Here is a 19,830-nt window from a genome sequence, read left to right as displayed (position 1 = left end):
GATGTCACGAGGTCTGTGATCTTTAAGATGTCTAGGAGCGTTTCATGAAGGGATGAAAGGCAACGGACTAGAAGATTAGAATCTTAGGATAGGGGGGAGTTTTTCCCTTTCAGCTCGGCGGACATAGGCATAGAATATTGAAACCAATATCAGAGTTTGATCCAGTCGATATAGTCAACTCTGTACGGAGCATATGTATTCATTTCGGGCACGCTTCAGTTATTAATCTGTACACAAACATACATATCTAACACAACTTAAATATGCATAACTTAGTCGCATGACGCTCAACATGAAAATGTAGATTCAGTAGGTGAGTTTGGCCAAGGGTAGATTAAAATAGTAAATATGTCACAATATCAAGTGGAGTACAGTGTTATTAACATAAAAACCAAACATAGGCACATCGGCCCGGAAAGCCAATTCCAGCATAGGCGCTTCCCGTTCTATTTAAAGCGGCTCCCAATCATGTACAAATTTTAATATTTATAAAGCGCAAGCAAAGAGGCGAGAAGTTGCCATTACTGATCAGTATTGATCCACGCACTTCAAACACTAACGCATCCTGTAAATTAAACGAGATCTAGTCATACGCTCGTTGTAAAATAACATGATGCTTAATAAAAGCACGCACTTAGACCGATAGAAATAAACCTATATGGAAATGGTGTACACTAAATTTCTGATTTCTTACTTTGTTTACTTCACGCAGGAAAAGGTATATACTCAGGTTATTGTAGATGGTTTGGTTGATTAAAAATAATTTTAAAGGATTTTGGATTGTAGGGACTGATTAAGGTTGTAACATTTTTGTTCAATTCCACAGATCGATGGCGGAAGTCTAGTTTTGATAAGTAAACGTTTGTTTTATAATTACAGACTTGATCTGTTGTTGTCTAGAAGTCGTTTAGGTTGTCTGCAGCTACTTTTCCTTCCAGTCTTTTAAGTCAAGTGTGCGGGTTCTAAAAATAAGTTTAATCTCCCGTATGAATTCAAAATAGCGAGCGACATCAGAAGCTGAGTGAGGAAAATAAGTTAGAATAAGACTATGAGGGTGTAACAATTTCCAAAACGTTACAAAAGTTCCAGTGAAACTAGAAAAAATCTACAATTGTTCCTTTTTTTCGAGAAATAACAGTGAGAATTACGACTTTGTAAATAGCACCAGGAAAAAAAAAATAATAGGTTGAAGCGAAGATAACCTAGCTTTTTTAAATGACTACTAAACAAAGTGGAGGTAAGTAAAAAAGAATGATTATTACTGGTGCAGTACTGACTAGAATGGAGTGGGGCTGCGAGGGACCTTGTGTACCATGTAAATCAGCTGCAACACCACATTATCCCCCTGCGAACTGTCCGCACAAGTGCGCTCCTCCTGTCCATTGAGAGAGTATGTAGCTGCTTTTTAAGGTGTCAGTGTAGTTCTCTATTTTGGACATTTTTGTTTTCATTCAGTTTTTTTCCCCCACATATACGAGTATTACTTTCACTGTCTTGTGTTTGTGAACATTTTCTTGGTTCTTTTAAAGTTTTATTTCTCCGTGTGTTTTCTTTAATTTAAATATTTTCATTAGTGTACAAGTATAATTGCAACAAATAAGGAAATAGCTGTTCAAATTTTTGGATAAAATAATAGTAAGTATGAATAATATTTTTCGTTTAAGACTAAATTCAAAATTATAATAGCGATTAACAAACTACAACTCTAAAGTATTTTGCGAACTTAGGAAAATTGTGTAGGCCAATTAATGCGAGTTAATGACTATTTTGATTTTCTTTAGCGTACTGTTCTTAAAACACCATAAAAATATCCCGTATTTTCAGAACTATACGCCAAAGAGAATGAAAATAACCATTACCTCACAAATATTCAGCAATTTAATTTAATCTCGCAAGTTATTAGGTATATTAACGTAGAATACTCGTTCTAGTTTCCCAAATAATCTAGATCATTCCCTAAAATTTTTTTAAAAGTATACACTCTGTTCGTAATCAGTTGGAGAAGAATTTGAAATAGAATAGAAACAAAATAAAAACAAACGCTACTAAAGTTGAGTTAACTGCCAGCTGGGGCTACCATGTTACAGGGGAAAAAAATGTAAAAAGGGATTCATGCCCAATGATTACGGAATTAATTATTTTCAGTAGAAACTTTCTAATACCAACAGCCAGCGCTAGCCACACCAGGAAATGGGTAAAAGGAAATGAAGTAGTTTCTGGAAATATTTTTTAACAATTATCAAGTATTCTAATAAAAAATCAGCAGTTGTCATTTTGTATAATACAGATTGGGTGTGAGAAACACCAAGATGTAAGTAGAAATATTTTCTCTTGATTTCACGAGCAACAGTGCTTTTGTGACAATCGCCGATAAATTGTAATTCGAAGGCAGAAGAAAAGGAAAAAAAATCCCTGCTATAGCGTTAAGAGAAAGAGTGAGAAACGAATCGGAGCACACTTTTTCATACTACTTACATTTTTTCAAATTTCAAAAATATAGAATTTTATTTATCCTAATTCTATACAGTTAATTATCTGCTTATTGATATTAATATTACGATAATGGCACATATTCCCCTATGAAATATAGTCTTTATATTTGTCACTCCTTTTAACAGATCCTCCTTAAAATGCATTTCCTCAAACAAAATATATTAATTAAAACAGAAAGAGCAACAAGTGAAGAAGGCAGTATGTTTGCTTAAAAGCAAATAGCTGCAATCATTTTTAAGCTATGAACAGAAAACTAAACACCAAATGAGAAAAGTCTCAAGTTGTCTTGTCAGATTGGAAGTCTTTTTTTTTTTTATCAAAAACTATTAGACTACGCCGATCTTTTGTCCTTTACTCCTCTAAAACTGCCCTAAAGCTAATTTTTCTGTAAAAATAATTGGGACAAAGTTATAAACAGAGCTATGTGTAAAAATAAAAGAAGTCTCAAAAATTTGATATATAAATCTTTGAAAATAAGTAGAAACTATGTAAATAGTTTCAGTTAATCTATTCAAAAGTTGTTATCAAGAGGATAGATACGGACAATAGAAGTTCAGCTGATAAAAAAAACACTTGTCCCTTAAGAGATGTCAAAACTTTTCTTTCGATGGAAATTCAAAACGGAAAATATACCTCATAACAGGGAAAATATATTCTCTGAACATGTCTCATAGTAAAACTTTTAAATTCCCAGTACACCCAATTGTAGATGCGGGTCTATTCCATACTTACTAGCAAGATGAGAATAAAATAATATGTTTTTTAGAATGAATTAGGTTAATGAACTTATTACTCTTATCTTAAATTCAATATTTATACGCAGATAAAATAATACTATAAAATAACAATAGAAACAACAATAAAACTGTTTAATTATATATTTTATTACCATTTTTTTATTGAAAGGAGTAGATAAGTTCCAGTATTATGATTAAAATAATAATAATAAAAGATTACGTGTATTAATTAATTCGTTTATTGCCTAACGAGAGCAAAGAAATGCTGTTGCGATATAATAACACATGTTGATTTATCTTGTATTGTAGTCTCGTTCTATCCCACATTCTTACTCTTTATTTCATTCACTTCTTTGGCAAAATTTAATTAGGAAAAACTTATTTGTTTCTTACATCAAAAATAACAATTATGATTTCACCGAACTTAGACAAATGTTTTAAGCAGCTTTTCTCTTAAGGTAATCTATCCACCATTCAAGGATTAACCACTACCAGTTTGCAACAATAACTTCAAAAATTCTTGTCGAATCTTGCATGCGTTTAATTGCAGAAATGGATATTTAATTATAAGTTTCAAAAAATTTGTTGGAATTATTTGGTAATATTATGATTTTGGCCCGCTGACACCGTTCCACAAACTAGACCATTGCTGAGTGATCAAGTTCTGATTATGGGTAGATATTTGACTAATTCACTTTCGGAGCAACTGATGTCGGTGATAAATACTTTTATCCAAATAAATAGCTGAAAATAATGAACCCACGCACGCAATGTCTTACAGCGATTACTTATTACAAATATATTAATTGATACATTTTCTGGAAGAATTTTGTTTCATTCGAATAATAATTAAGATGGTGTTGAGGATTGTAGTTGGTCTCGTCTAAGAATGAAAGGATTAGATATTTTAATACTATTTTATGATCTAATTTTCAGCATCACTTGATTGGTCAATAAATCATTAACTTACAGATCTCTCTCTATCTAAAACTCACTTAGATCTCTTTTAAAAAAGGAAGATATAAATAACATTGGAAAGTGATGATATGCAAAGTTGCTATGAAGATAAATGGAATTATCACACCTAGTTTAGGAAAATTACATAGATCATGTTCGATAAAATGCCAAAATAAAACTACATATATCAATTTTCAAGGTTACATTTATATATATTTTCAAATGTTTGTGAAATGAAAATTGATTTTAAAGAGAAGCGGATTTATTTTCAAGAAAATGCCGAAATACTTGAGGAAAATCACATTAAAATAGTTCTTCCGGTTGCTAGGATTCGTCTTTAACAAAGTTTCGGAAGTACCAAAGATAACAAATCGAATCCCATTAGCAGGCTATCTGTGAATATACGATTTTGGGAAATACTGCAACCATAACTTATATTATTCTTTAAAAAAAAACATTTCTCTTAAATTTCTTTCATAATAATTAATTTTTTGGGCTGTAAGAGAGAGATTAGGTAAAACAGAATTATATTTCTGTAGGAGGTAAAAACAATATTCAGCACTGCTGCACTACGATCGGTCTAAGCAGTACTAAGTGCAGAGCATACTGAACATAAAAACTACAAAAAAAATACTGACCTATTTAATGAAACAACCTGTCAACATTACGTTCTACAACAAATAATAAATCAGAGAGTAATTTATACATATGCATTTAAAACTTGTAAGTTGAATTTAATTAAATATATTTCAATAATTCATAAATGTAAATAAGGGAGTAAATTATACCGTGTATTATTGGATGATTAGTTTACTTAACGTTAATTAGCATTTATGATTGAAATGTTACTATATTTATATATATATGTACATGTAATCATGAATTAAATGATCTTCATTTCTCAAATAATAAAGTTACTGCAGTTAAATTACAAACAACTCGTAAGGAAATTAAATAAGAAGATCTAGATTCGCTGGATAATTAGTTGAATTAACGTTTAGTAAACAAAACGATAATAAGGACACAGAAAGAAATATATTTAAGGTGTAAATCAAGTCTAATTTTCCGTATGCATGAGCGAAAATTTCAGTATCAGAGCAGCTGCTCTTAATTTGCTTGGAAAAATTGAGAAAATATGATGGGAATTTCTTTTGTTCAACTAGATTTAATTACAAGTGTTGATAGTTACTTTGAAAGACATTATCGTATTGGATAAGAAACTTATCAAAGGTACTTTGTAAGGAAGTGCAAGTTCTGTTTATGCATTTCAGGTGGGTAGGGAGAGAGACTCCTCGCTGGATCACTTTCCCCTTCAGGGAACTTGGGCGATGAATAATAACCTTCTTAAGTCAGCACACGGCCCTATTGAATAAAAAAACATATGACCTAATTTAACTAAACGATCTTTTCACAGCGCGTTGAAAACAATGCCTATTCAAGCTTTCATTTCTGAAATATATTCGCTTAATTTGTATTTAACTGAACTTTGACTTGCCAGGATTGAATGGAGAATTGTTGGTAATATTATTTTACTAGATAGCTTTATAATAGCTTTTATTTTTTTATTTTCTCTCTAGATAGTCCAAAACAAATCCTTCCCAGTTTAAGTTATTCTGGTGAGCCATAGATCTTTGACTTCACAATAAGAAACTACTTGTAGGTAGAGTGTACGTGTGTGCTACCAAAGAAAAGTGGAAGGAAAAAAGACAAAAAGAGGTAGAACTGGAATTCCATCATCAGGAAAACTCCCAGAGGTAGTTTTTAATTCTGCAAAGGACTACTCTGATGGAAAATGGAGAAACAGCCGATCAAATGCGCGGGTTACAGCCTAGGACAAGAGAAAACAAAGGAATCAAAAGATTCTAAGAGAATGGACTTAGAAATTGCTTTGAAGCGAAGTCTACATTGTTGCCGTGGATAGCTTAAAATTTTAAGCCTAGCTCTTGATTTCAAAACATTCCTTCTACTCTAGATTAATTTAGGGCGTCCATTAGGCATCGCTTACGATGTAGAATCTATAGTAACATTTGAACTTATGTGCCTTCTTATTAGCAGCGACGTTCGAACGTTCGACCAATCAGAATTACATTCTCCATTGTAGACGAAGCACTACAGTTTCCAACGATTAGCACGAGTGGAGTGTGGTAACCATCAATGCCACTACAATATAAAAAAATCCTCTCTAAACTAAAAGGTCGCGTAAACTCCTTATTTTGTAATACTTCCCTCGTTTCCCATAATTCCCGCAGCATTAGAGGCTAAAGAAGAATTCTTCTCAATTTGGATAAGAAATGGCAAAGTGTTTCTATTTAATGGCCCCGAGTTTATCATTAACCGAAAACCTAGTAAGTCTTCTATAACAGAAATCTGTCTGATTTTAACAAAAGATGTAAATAAATCCTACATCATTCTTTGCGATCTGTTGGATTGGTGCATCTTTAACCAGGATCATTAACTATAGTGGCAGTGAATCTAACCAATTAGGGTTATTTATTAATTTAAATTAAAAGGAACTTTCAATTAAACAATACTTAAACAAGGGCCACAATATGTACTTTCTAAAATACTATTTTGAAAATCTTCAATAAACATTGCTGTAAATAGCTATTAAATAGGAAAACACAGAATTTCATAACGATTAATTGCAGCAATTCTATTATAACTATTCTAGTCTAGTAAATTAGCAGGCATACTTAACTGGTTACGATGTAAGCACAAATTCTCGCTCTAATTTTAACTTTAATTGAAAATATTGTGGGTAAACTAAAAAGTAATAATTTATATAATGGCTTTTTAAAAAACAGCTCATATTGTTTTATAAATTAAAGATAATTGTTTGTTCATTTACGGGAAATATCTACTAACTTTTTGGTTTATTGATTTTGCAATTAGGCGACTGTCTATTGTGTTAAGTTCATTTAATGTATTGAAGTTATCGTTCTTTCTTTTCAGTAAGACTTCCTAGGATTGTTTCTTCATTTTTATTGCTGATGGTAAAATGGATATACTTCTTGTTTTATTGTTCAAGTTGAAATGGATACTGACGATTCGAAGACTAGAGTTGTTCGATAAATTGCATTATGATCTCTTGGCCTAAGACAATTGTAGCATATTCGTAGCTATGTCCAAACATTCAAATCGATTCAGTAATTCTTTGTTCTATACTTTTTACTTTTTGTAACAATAGTCAATGAAAAATAACTTAGTTACAAACATATGAAAGGGAGCTTTATTTATATCCTGTAAGTGAAAAAGTCAGGCTTGAATTAAAAATTCCTTTTCGGGTTACACAAAAGTCGGAAGTGGTTTCTTCATTTCCAAAGTTTCTGTTTGCCGGCATTACAATTGCTGTACGAAGTCTTTGATAAGTCGAAAACAGAGGAGGTTATGTTACTGAAGTGACAGAGGATAAAAGCCTTGACATCGCTAAGTGGATAGGCTAAACTTAAAGAGGATGATGGTACTATATTCTTTCTTTGAGTGCAGTGCCTTGTGGAACAGGATTCGCTCCGAGTTCCAATTTAGTCGCTTAGGTAATTCTTAAGGCAATAGATGCCTTCTTTTGGCGTTCAGTCAATCTAAAAATAAAATACTTAATCCAAAAATAAATGTTCAACACTAAAAAAAAGGGTCATAATTTGCAAATGACCCAGTTTGTCCACTGTTTTGACCTTAAAAAGAATGTAATCGTGTCTTTAAGTTACAATAATAGAAGTAACACTTTCTTTTACAGTACACTGAACTTTAGCCTTGTTCTTGTACGGAATGATGTAATCTAAGAAACTTCTTCCACCACGAACATGCACGCATATGAGTTCACTTCGTCCTTCGTAATCCTGATCTACTGAAGTTCTATTTATTGATCTTTGTTTTTTAAATATGATTAATTGTAATTAAATAGTTTTATATGAACAGGAGTGAGGTGGTCATTAAACTAATCTTGAAGCAAAATCTCAGATTTTTGAATCAAAAATTGATTTAATCGTACTACCATCTCTTAGTTGCGAGGATAAAATAATAACTCGCGTTTTCTCCTAAAGTGGAAGACAAATTTTTATTGACATGGCAGTATCCTTATGTAACTTCTTTGTTTAGTGTGTTTGAATTATTGGGTCATACTGGATGCTACAACCAAATAGATCTACAGAGCCCCAGTGAGGCATGTGAGACCACAGCCACTTCTAGGTGATTAAATAAATCAACTCCCAGGTTCTCTAGGAAAGTCCTAGGAATTATGAAGTGAGTCAGCATTTAGGAATAACCACTTTTTAGTTACAACACATCTCTTCCTTCCAATACCCTTTCTAGAAATTTTGGATAAAGATAACAGAGTCTAACTAGAGATGCTCCACTAATTCACTACCCTATATTTCTCCAGCTTTCTAGACAGAAAGCGCAAAGAGCTGGAAGTCTCAACTGCTTACTCGAAAATAAATAGGTCTATATCTCAGTCGATATGTCTTTCCATACTACAGGTTTAACTTAGTCTATTTCCTAACACGAGTTTAACTTTAATATTCGTGAAGTAAATTAACTTTAAATTGCAGTGCTGAAATGTGAAAATAAATTTTCATCACATTTCCGGCTTTTTTAAAAAAGGAAGTAAATAAAAATAACAGAACAGGGTGTAGTAGGCTTTAATGAATTAGGTTTCTAAGTTCATAAGAGGTGTGAATTCCGCGTTTAGGTAGCATCTTAATAAGCATAAGCACAAAACTTTATTTGTGAGGAATACAAAGATAGTTAACTTAATTATAAACGTCCAGTTTTAAGAATACTTACTAATTTGTAACAAAAGCAGAATGAAAGTTTAAGTGAGAGCATTTATACTAACAGATCATTTAATAAATTATGCTAGTTTTTATTCTGTTAAATCAATATATTGTTCCTCATAATGAAAATACACAATAACAGTAAGAACAGTTCACAGCAACGTTGATGAGAAGAATTCTTTTTATATTACGACAATGGAACCCCTAATTAAGTTACTGAAAAGTGCTTGTACTCAATTCACATACTCGTATATACTTAGCAATATCTTATGCCCAAAATATTCTCGTAGACTTGGAAGTTTGTACGATTAATGGAATCTTCTTCGACAGTCCTCATTAGCGAACATTGACATAAATAATTTATTAACAAAATCTGAATGAGGGCACCTCTATTAATTAATACTTTTAGAAAGTTACATGAATCTTTAGGATAAAATTTACACTTGGACTATTTGGGATACTCGTATTGCTCTCATCTCAATAATCAAGAAATTTGGGATTCCAAATAAGTCTTTGGTTGTTTTGTATATAATTCATAATTTAGATGTGTCTGTATATCAGTTGCTAAATTGCGTCATCTTTACTTTTAATATAATAACTGCTTTTTAGTTTTAATCCTCTTGTAAATTGTTTTTGAAAGCAAACGTTTTCTGTAAATTTGTTTTAGTGTTCATTTTAGACGTACCACTTGTTTTAAAAAAGACATTTCACTGACTAATAAGAGAAGATATTGGTGGTCGTATCGGTTTTCGATTTTTACGATTTATTGGAAATATCCGTTTTGTCTGTGTCAGCTGTGTTCCTTTGTGTAAAATAACAAAATAACTCAAAAACAGAGAATTGCAAGATATTAAATTTTGCTTCTTCATTTTGATGATGAAATAGTAATTGTTATAAAACGGAACTTTAATAAGAAAATTAACATTAATGTTTGCAATAAAAGTGTGATAGGCATTTAGCTGGTGGATATATGAAGTTTAATTTATTGAAAATAGAACCATTTTCTAGCAAATCACTTCCAGCCAACGACTCTTGGTCGAATAACAAGATAAAGTGATCACCAGGGAATCCAATTCCGCTGAAGTATAGGATTTGAGATTACAAATCCGATTATCCAGGCTCAAATTCTTCTTTTTCCAGCGATTTTTAGGTTTCTATACTGAAATAAGGACAAGCTCCAATGTAACATCCAGCCCTGAGCTAGTACGTGCTTATTTAGTGTTAACATCTAACAGTTCAAAGAATCTAGGTCTGGATTTCGTTTTTTTCCAGTGCTTTTTAGGCATATATTGCGAAATAAGGACGACCCTGTCTGTAACATCCAGTGTTACTATAGTAAATGGATATCAAAGATTAAAATGACTCTTTTTTTACTTCTAACTTTTTCCAGTTTTTGTTAAGTTTAAATAATGAAATAAGCACAACCTTGCCTGTTACACTAAGCCTTACCCTGGTCAATGGTTTATGAGATTAAAATATTTATTTTCTGGAAGATCTAGGTCAGAATTCCAACATTTTGCGTTTTTTTTTAAAGTTTATATTATGAAAAAAGAACGATCCAGCCATTAACATCAAGCCCAGCTGTAATAAATGGGTTTTTTAAGACTTAAATCTCTCTTTTTCGGACGATCTGGGACTTTTTATAGTGAAATAAAGACTACCAAGTCTGTGACATTCAGCACTTCTCTAGTAATTGTTATTTTGAGATTAAAGCTACACTATTTCTATGCTGGAATTCCGTCTTTGTTCCTGTGTTTTTATGCATATATTATGAAGTAAGGACGAGCCTGACAGTAATAACTAGCACTGCTTTAATAATGGATTAATTAAGATTAAAATTCACTCTTTCTCAGTTAACCCAGGCCAAGATTCTAAAGATTTGCAATGTTTATTAAGAATATATTACGATGTAAGTACAAACCTGACTGTAAAAACTAGCAGTTCTGTAGAATTGACTTGTTTGAGTATAAAAAATCACTCATTCTTTTTATATAGGTCTGGATTTCAATTCTTTTCAGTGTTTTTTAAGTAACTATTACGAAGTAATTACTGGCGATGAATTATCGCTGGTTTTATCCATTTCTTGTGATAGTTTTATTTATTTTTTTTGATGAAGATTTTATCTTTCTCAAGATCGTGATTAATCTCCTCCAAAAAATTGATGGAAAACTTGAAGAAGAAGAAACAAAAGGGAATAAAACATTATGAAGAATCAAATCAACATCAATATGTTTGAAGTAACACAAAATTAAATCGATACTTTTAAAAATAATACTTTGTTACATCCGAGTAAAGCATAAGTCAATTTTAAGCTCATGCCCACTTTAATATAGTTTGGAAAGTGTATCTTCATCTAATTTCTTGTAGAATTCATTTCTTTAAATTTATTTTAAATGTATTCAAAAATCCTAGAGTTATTAAATAATTTTATACAACTTTTGTGCTTTATAAAAGCGAAACTATGTTACTATTGTACTAATATAATGCAAAAATTGGTACATAGTATACTTAGCTGCATATTTCATGCAATAATAATAAGATTTGTGTGAAACAATGAATAAAGTTAAGAAAACAAAGAGTTTCACAATATTAGGAGATTGTGTTTTAATTAATAGAAATGTTACAGTTTTTTGCTTTAGTTTTTCTGGTTTTGAGTTCATTAAATTAACAAGAATATCCGTTTGTTTCTCTAATCACAAAATTGAGGCGAAGTGAATGAAAAATAAGAAGTTAATACCTACTCTGGCGTTCAGAATTTTATTTTAAAAAAGCCCATTTTAAATGCTGCCTCCACCTGCTCATAATCAATATAAAAGTGTTCGATGTAAACGATGAATCCCAAATTTGCAACATATTCAGTAATACGTATAATAAATGTTTGGTAAATATCGTTAAGATTATTATAGTGAACACTCTCTAATAGTATCGCTTTGCAAATGTATAGTGGACCAGCATTTCCGGTTTAGAGTGGGAGGTCAATAGATTATATGTGCTCTACCGGAACTACAGCTGCCCGGATACCGGAACTATGCAATGGGTGTTATTGCGGTACGCGACAGCACACACATGTATTAACATCTGTTCTCCTCTTAATTACGGTGAAGTTGTCGTGTATAGTCGCAAGTTCGTTGATTAGTCTAATAAACAAATATTTTAAATTTGATTTATTAATTAATGGTAATTTATTTATGGGTCAAGTCTAGTTTCGTAGTATAAAAACATAAAGGAAAAATCTAAAGAAATAATTTGTAAAAATTAAAAAGTTCAACGCTGATTTGTTCAATTTGGCGAATGAAATCTGAGATTTCAAATCTCAATTGGATGACTAGCCCACTTGTGATGCAGTCTCTTGTTGCAACTGACAGCTGATGGGTACAAAGTTACCTGTCATTCACAGTTCTCTTAGAGCTTAAGTTAGGACGAATCCTTCGTAGCTCGCAGCCACAGATTAACTACACCTTTACTGCTTACTAAACAGAACTGTGTGGATTAAGGTTTCCCAGTTAGAAGCTAATGTATTCCGTGTATTCCCTTGCAAATCTATGTAAAGATTTTCGTCAAACAAGCTGCAAAAGAATATGGATAACCTGAAATGAATGTATTGGGGACATTTTGACGAGTGTTGGTACTAAACTTGATTAATGGTTTAGCATATAATTGGTCTCAATACTCCTAGAAAGTAAACTTTAATTAACATCTTAAAATAATCAACATAAATACGTTCATAACCACGATAAACTATAATAGAAACCGGCGACACGAAATGTTGGAAGAATGTCAAATGGTCAGAAAATATGAAAGGTCAGCCGAGAAGGGGGCAGTGAGTTCGTGTATTTAAGTTAAGGTGCGTGTACCACAACGTTCTGAACGCACTAAAACATTCGCGTGATTTCGGTTTGTTTTTTTTCTTTTTTTTTTTTAGTAGTCGGTCAAATAAAATTACAGTCACCCTTGCACGAATTACCATAAGGTGAATTAAATCTCATATTCACTCTAAGATTAGTTTCTTTATGGTCGAAACTCAGAGAATTACTCGCACAATATCAAGATTTGGTAACATTTAAAAAAACCTGATGAGACCAGTGACACGACCTTCTGAAACTACAATCCTTAATATTTTTTCTTCCCAACTTGGAACGATTTATGAAATAATATAAAAGTACATTAGATGAAATAATCCTATAGATATTTAGGGGAAAAGAAAGTTTAATTACAAGCATAATGAACTTATGTGCACAAAGATATACTAAGCATAAAAGATAAATTAAATAGCTGCTGGTGATGGTAGATATTTGAAAAGAAACTGTTGTAGATGAGATAACCTACGCAAAGGATGCTGTTCTATAATTTGCTAGAAAATCAATCCGATAAAACGCAAACCCGGTTAATTTAAATTAAGCAAGAGAATTAGATTCCGTTTTTTGCTTGAGTTAAACTTACAATTCTATCAAAGAAAACTAGAAATTAAAAAAAATTTTAAGGCAATCTAGAGACAGTGAAAAATATCGTCTATATACAAATTTGCTAGTTACTTGTCTGTCTTAGAAGTTGCCAAAATGGATGCAATTTTCATGGATTGCAGAATAAAAACGGGCGCATTGATGCTTTGGTGTGTGTGATTGACATAAAAATTATGGATAAAGGAAGAAAACGATTTGGATAATAAGCACAGTTTGCCTAATCAAATACAATAAATCGCTCAACTACTAATTAAGGACTAACAATTAATTGTAACACTATGTGTAAAGTATGAACGAAGAATGTGTAAATCTGAGTGATGTGCTTGCTGTTAGGATCCGCAGGAATGCCAAGATCTCTGAAGAAGAGGATGTTATTTGGTTCATTTTCCCCGAAGTTTATTCCAAAGGGTGCCTTAGTTATTTCCTACGCCTTCCTAGGGTTTTGTTTCAACACCTTCACAACACTGACAAATCTGCTGGCTAAATAAAATTACAGTTTAGTTTTAGTTAAAGAGATTTTCAAAGATTAAGGTTTATATAAATGGTTTCTACTTTTGATGGGTTTTGGAAACAGTTATCATTCTTTCTCTGTTTAAGATTGAATATTTGGAATATTGAGTTGAAAATTTTACTGGAAAAGTCACGAAAAGTTTTTCCAATTTTCCTTGTAAAAGAACCGGAGGGAAAAAAGCTTTAATCATTATCCTCATATTTCAGGTCCTTGATGTGACTAAACTTTTACAATAAATTAGTGTTTCTTGTAAACAGATAGATTCACTTAGTGGTAAGAACCTGTAAACTTATAAATCTTAGTTCGTAGAACATTCCAAGCAGATAACCGAACATAATTGGATTGCATTGCGTCTTAAATACTATACAAGCATAAATTTGAAACTTTTCGTTGCGTAAGTTTAGAACTAAATCAAAACAATTCATGTTCTCAACCCTAGAAACATTTAAAGTTCTAGTTTTCTGCTTTGGTGACCAAATCTAGGAGAGATTTCTAGCAGAGGGAAGTGGACGTTTGCCACTTCTTCAGAGCTTTCTAGCGAGACACATGATAAGTGTTCTTTGCTTAAGATGATAAGTGCATCTTTTTTGCGTTTAAAGCACCTACAAGCAAATAGCTGCTAATAATTACACATCTTCACTAGAAACTACACTTATAAATTTTTTATATTTTAGCACATTAGTTCTTTTAGATTGCGGTGATATTGGTTTATAGCAACTTTCTTTACAATGTAAGGGTGGTTTATTATGACTCAGTGCCATTCTATATAAAAGCAATTTTCCTAGGAATCAAAATTATTCACAATTCATATTAAAAGCAAGAATAACAGCTTTTTTTTTTTAATTTTTATTTGCCATTTACTATCTACAAAACAAACAATGCAATCAGCAAATCCGATGAATGATGCTATGGACGTGATTGGCTGGAGGAGAGAAGCTGCCCCCTGGCAACACTCCCGCTTGAGTTGGTTATCAATCCATGAGATGGTCGCGGGGCCAGCAACGCCTCAGCCGCCGTGGGGGGTTGTCCGGAATAGCTATGGAGGCGAGATTTTGGATTAGAGGATTAGAGCATAGAGAAAGAGAGTTATGGAATTTTCGGTATTTAGTTTTAGCTGTTTCAGTCACGTAGGGTATGTTGAGATCTTTATGAAGAGAAGAGTTTGAAACGTAGAATGGAGCATCTGTAATTTGACGGAGAATTTTTGATTGAAAGGCCTGGATTTTTTGTGAGTTTGAGCGTTTGGTTGAACCCCACAGTTCGAGTCCATAAGTCCACATTGGTTTAAGTATGGTGTTGTATAATAGTCGTTTATGTTCTATTGGAAGTTTCGACCGTCTGCCAATTAGTCTTAGTAACAGTTTATTCCGTTTGTTGAGTTCCAGTCTTTTTAGTTTAGTATGCGGGTTCCATGTTAGTCGTTTGTCGATATACATCCCAAGGTAGCGAACTAAATTTGCAGGAGAAAGAGGTATAGAGTTAAAGCTGACTGGTGGAGAAGTACGGCGTCGCAGAGTAAAAGTGATGTATTGACACTTCTGAGAGTTAAATTTTAATCGCCATTTTTTGGCCCAAGGTTCAAGTATGTCTAAGTGTGTCTGTAAGTGAGTGGAAGCTGTTACAGGGTCGGAACTGGAAGCAAGAATGGCGGTGTCGTCAGCGTAAGTGCATAGTATTGTGTTAGTGTGAGTCGGTATGTCTGCTGTATATACAGTATAGAGAAGAGGACCAAGTATACTACCTTGAGGGACGCCGGCTAGAGCAGGAGAGTAATCAGGAGTGGCAGAGCCACAACTAACCTGAAAAAAACGGTCTGTAAGATAAGATTTCATAATTAAGTAGTAAATAGAAGGAAGATTTCTCTTTAACTTCCACAACAGCCCCGGATGCCATACCCGATAAAGGCTTGAGCTACATCAAGGAAGGCCCCGGAGCAATATTGTTTCCGTTCGAGAGAAGAAGAAATGGCGTCCACTACTCTATGGCATTGGTGTATGGGACTGTGTTGTTGACGAAATCCAAACTGATGAGAGGGGATGACATTTGCAGTTTCAAGAATAGGACAGATGCGTTTTAGCAATAATTTTTCCAACAGTTTCCCCATGGTCGGTAACAGACTGATGGGCCGGTATATAACAGCTTTAAAAAAAAAAAATACTTTAGGAACCTTGAAGATAACCAGCTAATTTTTTTAATATTTTTATCTGACCTCTAAAATTGTCCTTTAAAAGGAAAAACAACTTTAATTATTTTAGATAATTTTCTTTTAAAGCAAGTTTTATCGTTAAATAACAGTAATGAAAACTATTTGTAAAGGAAAAGTTAATGATCTGATCATTACTGTTAATGAGATAACCAACGCTATGTATGCTAATCTCTAATTAGTTAGCAAATCGATCCGATTAAAGAGCAAACCTGGACCAATTGAAATTAAGTAGGATACTTTGATTATTTTTTTTCCTTTGCTGGAATTAAATTTAACCCAATTTATGGCACACAATAAAAAGAAATAATAAAAAATCAAATCAGGATGTGTCCATAGTTGGCCGCTGACAGACTCGCAACGTTACGAAAAGAAAAATAAAGGTGAAGATCAAATGAAAGAGAACAATTCTATGACGAAATAAGGAGGTCATGAATTTTAGATATTGTCTCAGTGAACTTTCAAAAGTATTAGTTTCCTGAAATGGAACAGATCGTTTCTTTTAAAAGTTCCATCGCTGATATTTTCCTGCAGAGATTTTCTTTACCCAACCATCATTTTATGGCAATAAGAGTGACAGTAAAAAGAAAATTCTTTTCCTAAAAATAACCTTACACGTTTATAATATATTTAATTGTTTTTACTCCCTGGAGCACTAAACTTTTTTTTTTATAAATATCTATTAAAATTAATGTCACATCCCTACTTGTATTTGATACATACGAAGTTTAGAGAGAATCGTAGTAGGCAATTAACCACAAATAATCTCAACAAAGGTGAAAAACCATTTAGTAAACTACTACTTTTGGTTGTGTAATTCCCTTAGCTTAACTGATCCGTCCTCAAAGAAGTTAATTCGATACCTATTCAGCTAAAATCCAGAATTAATGAATAAATTGTTCACACAAAAAATAATTTAGAAAACTTGGTTAGGAAATTTTGCGTTTTATATTATAATAACTGCTTTTGCCCATATCGCAAGGTCAAAGTAATTAGCTGTCATTTTAAAATAAAAGTGATAATTTTAATGGCGCAATTATTTAAACTTCGAATAATATTCCATTTAACTGGCCAATAATTACAAGAATATATCGTGTAAATATTCTGTTTAAATTTTTAGTTATTAAAAAACTAATTTTTCTCTAAATTATAAACAATTTACTGGAGATATTTCATTGTGGAATAAATTTAAGACAATTTTCGAATTCAATTTTCCAAATTTGGATTCCAATGGAGAATAAGTTTTAAACGATCTGGATTATTTGTATTTATTTATTTTTTGTAATTTAAGACCATGAGACTTCTGCCAGCCTCCGGAGACATTGTTATTCTGTTACAGAATATAGCTTTGTAGCGAATAAACTCAAACTTATAGTGTGGCTATTTAGGGCGGAGCTTAAAACTGCGGTTTTCAAAGAATAAAAATTAATTTTATTGAGGAAAACGATAATGCTGATAAAAAGCTGGAGAAATGACTCAAAAGTAAGTTATTTTACTAAGAAAGGTGAAAGAAAGATAAATAATTTTCAAAAACCGTAAAAATATTGAAAATTACTGGTAATAAAGTAAGCTTATCTTATTCAAACATGAAAATATCTGTTTTATCAGGCTTAATATTCATTGGTTCTTTTTTAATGATTCTTTCTGTTTTTTTTTCTGTTCGCAGCCTTTCTGTAATATGGTTATACTTAAAATATAACTTAACTATTGTATAGTTATAAAAGTAAGCACTTGCACTAAGCATTCAGTAATCAGAGAAAGCATTTAGCTTATTCTGCACTCCAGCCTGACAATATCCCTGAAATCAGAATTTCAAGTTGTTAGTTCTTCACACGTTCTTCTTCTTTAGTTTATCATCCTATTCATCCTGTTTACATCCTGTTCAGAGATAAATGTGGGCCAACACAATAGAACTCTTGTCCCAGTGGAGCCGAATATAAGTCTGTGTTCGATGCAATCAAGGCGGAAGAATGTTTTGTTTTTGTTTACGTTAAGCGTCTCCAGTCCATCAACTCTAAATAAGATTTTTTTTTTTTCTTTTTAATTTATTTATTTTCACAACTGCTGAATAATTCTGCATCAAGTGAAGCTGATACAACATGATAATGGAATAGATACATGAATACATGAGGGGAGAATTCACCCATTGGTGAAACTCCCAAAGTGGTACAGTTCCAACTATTGTACATTGGCTCTTACTTCATTTAGAAGATCGCGTGGCCACCTGCGCTTCAACCGCCTGGGAGGATTTCCTGTTAGAGTAGTAAGTTGAGCTACTAGAGGATTGGGATGTGAGGTGATTGATGTGTGGAATTTAAAGTAACGGGATCTTACAGCTTCTGAAACATAAGGGACAAGGAAATCTCGGTGCAAGGTATGATTGGAAACAAAGTAAGGAGCATTAGCGATTCGACGGAAAGTTTTTGACTGGAAGGATTGGATTCTGTAGATATTGGAAGCTGAGCCCCAAAGTTCCATTCCGTAAGTCCAGGCAGGTTTCAGTATCATAGTGTAGATAAGTCGTTTATTCTGTAGAGAGAGTTTAGATCGCTTGTCGAGAAGTCTAGAGAGAAGTTTGTATCGTCTGTTCAGTTCTTTCCGTTTGAGTCTAGTATGTGGATTCCAGGTTAGGCGTTTGTCCATGAAGAGTCCTAGGTACTTAACGCAATCTGTTGTGGGAAGGAAGAGTGAGGTTTAGGTAAACGGGTGGAAGGATAGTTCGCCTTAGGGAGAATGTAATGTAATTACATTTATTTTCATTAATTTTAATTCTCCATTTCTTTAGCCAAGGCTCAAGAGATTCTATATGGGATTGGAGGAAGCGGTAGGCAAGGACCGGGTCTTTATGAGGAGAGAGGATGGCCGTATCATCGGCATAAGTAAAAAGGAAGGTACGAGGATTGGTAGGAATATCAGCAGTGTATATATGGTGTAGAGTACAGGCCCAAGGACACTTCCCTGGGGATAAATAAGATTAGATCGAGAATACGGAAGTGCCAAAAGTGAGACAAACAAGGTAAAATGTCAACTTTTCCAAAAGACCTCACATGTTTTTGTATTAGATGTAACATATTTTAACGTTTAAACAACCGAATTAAAAAAAAAAAAATGGATAAGATTATTGTGTTTCATTTAAGCATAAATAGATTTTTAGATTTTGAATTGAAATTTCTTTTCTAATTCACCAGAATAGGTTTTTAGGGGCTTCAGAAAAACAAAAGACATGTCTTTATTCAGATGGTAGTACGAATAGCTTCTTGCACATGTTAAAGCATTGTCACGTTTGGTCATCTTTGATTTCCTACATCCATTAAAGCAAAGTTCATCCATTTAGCAAAAGAAATTAGTTAAATGATAGTTTTCAGGTGGTGATACAGTTTCGAAACTTTTAGCACTTATTTTTGTTTTTTAAAAAAAAGTTAAGCGCTACATGGACACAGTAGGCTTGAATGAAACACGGTAATCTGTCTATTCATTTTCTTTTAATTCGGTTTTTGTCAATTGAATGATATTTCTGCAATTGATTGAGCCTCTGCTTGATTGCAGTATTCCTGCTGCGTTTTTAAGCTGCAGCCAAATTAATGAACTCATTAGAATTCTTGATTCATACATTTAAAATCCTAATAAATATTCATGGTAAGGCGGAATATTCCATAACAAGTTACACAAATCATTCCAAAAGTCAACTCTATTCAAC

General features: G+C 32.6%; 2 protein-coding genes across 2 annotated transcripts in view; one reads left to right on the top strand and one right to left on the bottom strand.

Moving 5' to 3' along the window:
• MCU (mitochondrial calcium uniporter) overlaps positions 1-19,830 on the bottom strand; it is a 286,499-nt gene that overhangs the window by 115,439 nt on the left and 151,230 nt on the right. The window lies entirely within an intron of this gene.
• LOC141452777 (uncharacterized) overlaps positions 1,310-19,830 on the top strand; it is a 59,804-nt gene continuing 41,283 nt past the window's right edge. Inside the window, exon 1 of the mRNA XM_074125200.1 lies at positions 1,310-1,635. The gene's annotated coding sequence lies outside the window, so the exon portion shown is untranslated. The remainder of the gene's footprint in view (positions 1,636-19,830) is intronic.

The sequence above is a fragment of the Rhodnius prolixus genome, unplaced genomic scaffold, assembly GCF_049639745.1.
Source record: "Rhodnius prolixus isolate KJV_2025 unplaced genomic scaffold, Rpr scaffold_3, whole genome shotgun sequence".
NCBI classification, from domain to species: domain Eukaryota; kingdom Metazoa; phylum Arthropoda; class Insecta; order Hemiptera; family Reduviidae; genus Rhodnius; species Rhodnius prolixus.
This window is presented reverse-complemented; position numbering and strand designations above follow the sequence as displayed.